Consider the following 6126-nt stretch of genomic DNA (forward strand, 5'->3'; position numbering starts at 1 on the left):
AATAATTAATGATTTTTATTTAAAACCTGTAAAGAATATACAGGGGTTTAATAGGATTCAAAATACCTAATAACTTGGGTGTAGATTAGTTTGAGCTGTAACTTTCAAAAGGTAATTTTTTTCAGTGTACTACTAATGGTGATTGGGGATGCCTAGGGTATGGGTGTTCCTCTTGACGAGCACGGAGCAACCAAGACGAAGGTGGAGTTGGAAAGGTTGCGGACAGACGTCCCCTTGGCTAGATCAGACTCCACAGTCGGCAACGTTGTGTACAGGTAAGCAGTTTTTTAACTGTTCGGCTCTGAGAAACTCGTATTAAAATAATTTCTAGGTTAGATTATAACCTAGTTTCCAAGTTAAATTATTTTAGTAATACCTGGTAAATGTGCAGATTTTGTAACATTCCAAGCTAAGCTTTTATATTAAGCAGTCAGCTTTAAATCTTGACTCCCGGCAGGATAATTAATGTAAATGAAGCAGAGCATCAATGCCCTGCAGTTTGTAGCTGGTCAGTACAGTATATTGAATAAGTTAAAGCATTAAAATCTTCCCTTGCTGTAACAAGGAAAGGTAAAAAATTATATAAAGCAGAAGTTCTGAAAGATTGGAAACGAGGATCGCAAGTTATTGCGAAGCAATTTGTGCCACAGTGATTGAAGGTTAAAATTTTCTGGTAATTTATTAATGTACACATAGCCATTTAAAGTACTGACAGTCTACACGGGTACAGTAAGTGCTGTTGGGCAGTGGGGGGGGGGGGGGGGGGGTAGAAATAGCCTAAGCTACTCTATCCCTTTGAGATGTATTTTTTTCTTGTCTCAATAAACATACTTGAAGTGTTGTTGGTATATTTTTAATTTGTTAAAATTTGATAATTTTCCTTAAGATTTATTTTTATTTGCAATTTTATAACGTTGACCTTTGGTGGTCTATATTAGTGTAAGTGATGGAATCTTCATTCCATTTAGGCTGTGAAAGGCTTCAATTATGCTTTAGTTTGTCTGCCAACAATGTTTGTAGGAATGAATAAACTGCAGATGACATTAACGATGATTGCTAGAGCCTACTCTCTAATAGCTACTCAGAGCTGTTAGAGCCTACACAGCATTGTAGAAGAATAGGGTTAAGGCATCGTAAAGGGTTGAGCAAAACCAGCTTGTAATAGGTTAACTTCATAGGCTATTTAATTGACGCACTCTGAAAAATTAAAACTTTGCTCTTTATTAAGAGTGGGTATAAATAACTGTCTTGCAAAATCCATAACGTTTCTGCAGTTCACTTTAAAAAGTTCTTAATTACAAACTGAAATGCTACTTAAAGGGGTGAAATGGAACTAGTCACTCAAAGCCCCTGAAATTTTGTCACTTATCCAAAGCAAATAAAAGGAACCAATATTGTGGAATTGTCTCCCAATTGTGGTTTAAGTAAATAAGCAAAACCTAGACCAACATTCTAATGAAACCTAAACGAATACTTCCTAGCCTAACAACATAATTATTTTTAAACTAAGGACTAAGGGGGAAAACTAGCTTCGTCGAATCGGACTTGTGTACCAAATGACGCCCATACTTTTCATTTACTCTTAATAATAATAATAAATCATTGTCGGGACAGGCACATGCAAAAGTGGCGAGAAGAGGTATAATGTATGAGGAAAGTCAAACCATGCAACACTACATGCGAGTCAAAACACCCATTTTACTTATGGTAAAAGGAGAAATGCTTGGAATTACTGTGCACATGCGGCTCAGGCTTTGGTACAAATATTAGTGGGAATATGGGATAGGTGTTCATGGTAATGACACGAAGTGTAAACTATGTGGTATGTTAAGGTCTCACGCCCTTTCACATTATGTTCTTGATTGTCAGTTTATTAATGTATATAGAAACAGAAGGATTGTTCCTGAACAAATAGCCTGGATATGTCACAACGGAAAGGTTGATATTCTGGAGAGATAAAAGAATTTTGCACCAAGACTGTAAACTTGTTAAATTGTCTTGCAAAATGTCTATACAGTATACCCAAGTCATAAAAGTATTCGTGTGTACGTTTGATACCATACTACTTGTGTAAAGGAGGAAATGTATGTTTATCTCGCAGAATGTTCGGCAATATGTTTGTTTGATGTGTGTCTACATATGTAAGAACACGTTGTACTGAACAGGGTGAGAATAGCTTGAGCTACCTCATCCCTTTTGTGTGTGTTACCTCAATAAACTTATTTCAATTTCAATTGTCGGGACAGGAAGCCAGCGTGTTCATGCACGTTTTAAATTGAATTAAACGTTTTATTCAGGACAAAGTACATACATAGATGATGCAAACATAATGTAGGATATAAAGAGCTTGTACATAAAATACCTAAAGCTAATAATATAAATAGCGTTTCGGCCAAGAAATTTGGGCATGTTTTTCGGGCTTTATCGTGGTCACTTAATCGGGCTTCAGGTTTTGGCTTTATCGTGGTCACTTAAACATTGTCACTTGGATAGTTCACTTAAAGCTATGATGTCTAAAAGTAGTAGTCTACTTCAGCATTATCAAGAGTTCAAATTGTTAAATTTCTAGTTACGTTTAAGGATTACTTGATAAGTTACCAAAATATTAATCTTTTTAGGTTTGGCCGAAATGCTGTACACTATTGGCGCAACTCTACAAATTATTATTTAACTACAAAATCATACACCCTATGTATAATGCACAGATTAGTGTGATCTAGATTCTAGACAACTGCAAAAGTGAAGTACGTTTGGATGTTTTACAATCAATCCCCTTCCCCCTTTCCCAGGCTAAATGTGTTCCTACTGTTTACACACAGCCTTAAACTACTGCCATGCTCATATTTATCTTATAAAACAGTTCAAAGTGACTATCGTCCACACTTTTGATATAATTATTACCATTTTAGTGTAAGAACATTTTAAGCAATGTAGCTTTGCTGATGTGTTAATTTACTCATCCCCCTGATTGTTTTAGTGTGGCTGGCTTCCTACTCGGTGGTGTGCTGCTCTTCGTGTCGTTGTTCGATCCCACTAGAAAACCGGTCAAAGTTCTTCGACCATGCCTTTGGTGAAAGCAGTAGTGAGGCGGCGGCGTGAAGTTCGGACTGGCCTCGAGTCGCATGCTGCTGCGGCTTTCGACGCCTTCACTGCTGCTCTCGACAAGATGGAAGTGATTGCCAAGATGAATATCTGAATTATCTTTAATGCTTTTGTGAATGTTAGCACTTGTGCACTAGTCGTGTATAAATAAAGATTTCATAAATTTTCCTTGTTAATAACCTCTAGAAAGTCTGTTTATTTCATAGGCTATTAGCAACTAAGTATAGTGGTAGTAAGTTTTTAAATACAAAACTTGATTATTTGCTAGATAAAGGTGCAAGTTTGTCAATCCCTCCGCAGAGGACTGATTGCCGTGTTAAGTGGCCGCCTGGAGCTGCTGGGGTTGGCTCGGCCCCCCGACCTCATGCCTGCTCTGGGTGTTGTACTTGTGAATGATGCACCATCTATGGTGCAAGATGAAGATTTCGCACCGGCCTGAGAGAATGTACAATATCGTTGAACTGTTTAAAAAGAGAAGGGTGTTGCCCGAAGCAGTGCTCAAGTGCACCAACATGTATTTGGCGCCTTTGCAGGCCCGGTAAGTGGTATCCCTCGGCTCCTGCCAGAGCGGTGCAAAACTGGTAACGGGATCAGGCTGGACGGGAAATGTGTGTACCTTTACAAACTGCTAATTTTGTTAATCTTTGTTAAATGCATGATTTATGTATAAGGTATATAATATAATTTATTCAGGTAAAAGTGCATACATAAAAGATGTTAAAATGTTGGATTTTGAGCAGGTACATAATATGCCTAAAGACACCAATGTGCAGATTCCAGCAATATGTGGGAAACAGACTAAAATTTAAAACGAAGAGATCAAAGCATAAATTGAATTGAGAAGGAAAAAAAATAGTAATGGATAGAACGAAAAATTGAAACGGAACGACAAAAGTAATTTTACTAGACTACAATTTTCTTCGTTTATACATAGCGGATATCGGCAGTTAAAAACAAGTTGCCCCCTCCCTTTCCAGCCTGTTGTCATGAGGCGGCTTAGTGGGCGGCTGCCGAGCTGTGATGCTCAATGGGACGGTCCTGTGTCCTTTTGAAGCCTTGTGCTCCTGCTGCCGTCTTAACTAATTGTGCTGGTTGCTATTTCCTCTGAAGTTCCCTTTTTCTTCACCCGACCCCCCCCCCACCACCACCACCACCACTCTTCAACTAATTCTTTCCCGCCGACCTTTTGACATTCTTAATTATTCTTTGACATCTATTTTTATGCCAGGTGTTTGGGGAGGCACTCGCCCATGGAACCGTGGTACCCGACGTTACTGAACTCGATCTCGACGGACTGATGGTTCTTAAGGTGGCGATTGCCAATTGCAGGGCGTATACTCACGATGCACCCCTGGCGGTGGGGTGGGGCGGGGGTCTGTCTTGTCAGGCACCTGGTTGATACCTGGTTGATGGGGTTCTGGGAGTAGTTCTACTTTCCAAGTTGTTGATGGGGTTTTGGCAGTTCTTCTTCTCTCCAAGTCCGGCCAGAGGCCAGACTTGACTTGTGAGAGTTTGGCTGTTGCTCGGAGCGGCCCGCAGGCCCATATACCCACCACAGCCCGGTTGGTCCGGCACTCCTTGAAGGAAACAATCTAGTTTCCTCTTGAAAATGTCCACGGTTGTTCCTGTAATATTTCTGATGCTCGCTGGTAGGACGTTGAACAACCGTGGACCTCTGATGTTCATACATTGTTCTCTGATTGTGCCCATGGCACCTCTACTCTTCACTGGTTCTATTCTGCATTTTCTTCCATGTCGTTCACTCCAGTACGTTGTTATTTTACTGTGCAGATTTGGGACCTGGCCCTCCAGTATTTTCCATGTGTATTATTTGGTATCTCTCTCGTCTCCTTTCTAGTGAATACATTTGGAGAGCTTTGAGACGATCCCAATAATTCAGGTGCTTTATCTCGTCTGTGTGTGCCGTATGTGCGCCGTATATATGTACGTAGGTGTCCTATCCTCTAATTGTGGCTCACGAATAAGCCCCCATAACCACCATGGAATGTAATTATTACATACTAGTTTCTGCTGCTGCTGAATGATCCTTGTATAACTCCCCAGGCTCGTCGGGTGGGCGACCAGGCGCACCCCCAACCCCCGAGTCGAACTGTTGGAAGACCAGGCTCTGTAGCCCTCACTACATTGGGCCCAGACAAAGCTACTCCTTTGACCCTCCCGACTACTCCCTTCACTCACCCTCCCTCTGTGGTAGGTTGAGCCCCCAAGCCTCCATTGCTGACCACCTCATCACCTGGAGTGGCTACTTCTCTCATTGTGACAACTGCGCCTTTTACCTCCCCCCCCCCCCCACTCTCGTTGGGTGTTTGGCACTAACCTCCCCCCCCTCCCTTTTTAAGACTCGCTCATAAGATTCGCTCCAGTGCTAATACGTTCCACACCTTATTTATTCCTGCTACATGGACTAAATATTTTAATCTCAACCATCCGGATTCTACACGTCCTGAAAATTTCTTCCTTCATTAACATCTCGTGGATTAGGTGGATGCCTCTTACTTTTAACCCCCCCTGTACTGGTACAAGTGTCATTGCTGCTGCTCCTCAGGATGCAGCTACCTGCTTAGCCATTTTGTCCAGCATTGAGAAGACCCCCCCCCCTCCCCACATCAGTTAGGGGCCTCCAAAAATACCCGGTTAAATGCCAGTGTTGGCAGTTATCCTACTGCACTATGTTGCGACTGGTGTTAGGGACCTGAAAGACTGCCACGAGGATATTAAACATATCCTTGAAGCCTAAGGTCATTCAGTCCTACAGGTTATGTTCACTCGACCCCCCTCATGGTCATCAGCTTCTACACATTGTGAAGATCACTTTTGATAGTTAAACCTTTCCACCTGCTATAATTCTTGTTGGTGCCAGATGCTCCACTTGGGAGTACATTCCCTCTCCTAGACTTTGCAATAAGTGCTGGAAATTTGAGCATGGTACCCTCAAATGCACAATTGCAGTGTATGCCCCATTAGGGGTGACTCTGGTCACTAAGACGGTGCTCTTCTTTCCAG

General features: G+C 41.6%; 1 long non-coding RNA gene across 1 annotated transcript in view; it reads left to right on the forward strand.

Annotated features, from left to right (window-relative positions):
- The window catches only part of LOC138363781 (uncharacterized), a 98977-nt gene extending 95755 nt beyond the window's left edge, over positions 1 to 3222 (forward strand). The window contains exons 2-3 of the long non-coding RNA XR_011228116.1: positions 126 to 275; positions 2978 to 3222. This is a non-coding gene — a long non-coding RNA (uncharacterized lncRNA). The remainder of the gene's footprint in view (positions 1 to 125; positions 276 to 2977) is intronic.
- Positions 3223 to 6126: the final 2904 nt, after the last annotated feature.

The sequence above is a fragment of the Procambarus clarkii genome, chromosome 11 (assembly GCF_040958095.1).
Source record: "Procambarus clarkii isolate CNS0578487 chromosome 11, FALCON_Pclarkii_2.0, whole genome shotgun sequence".
NCBI classification, from domain to species: Eukaryota; Metazoa; Arthropoda; class Malacostraca; order Decapoda; family Cambaridae; genus Procambarus; species Procambarus clarkii.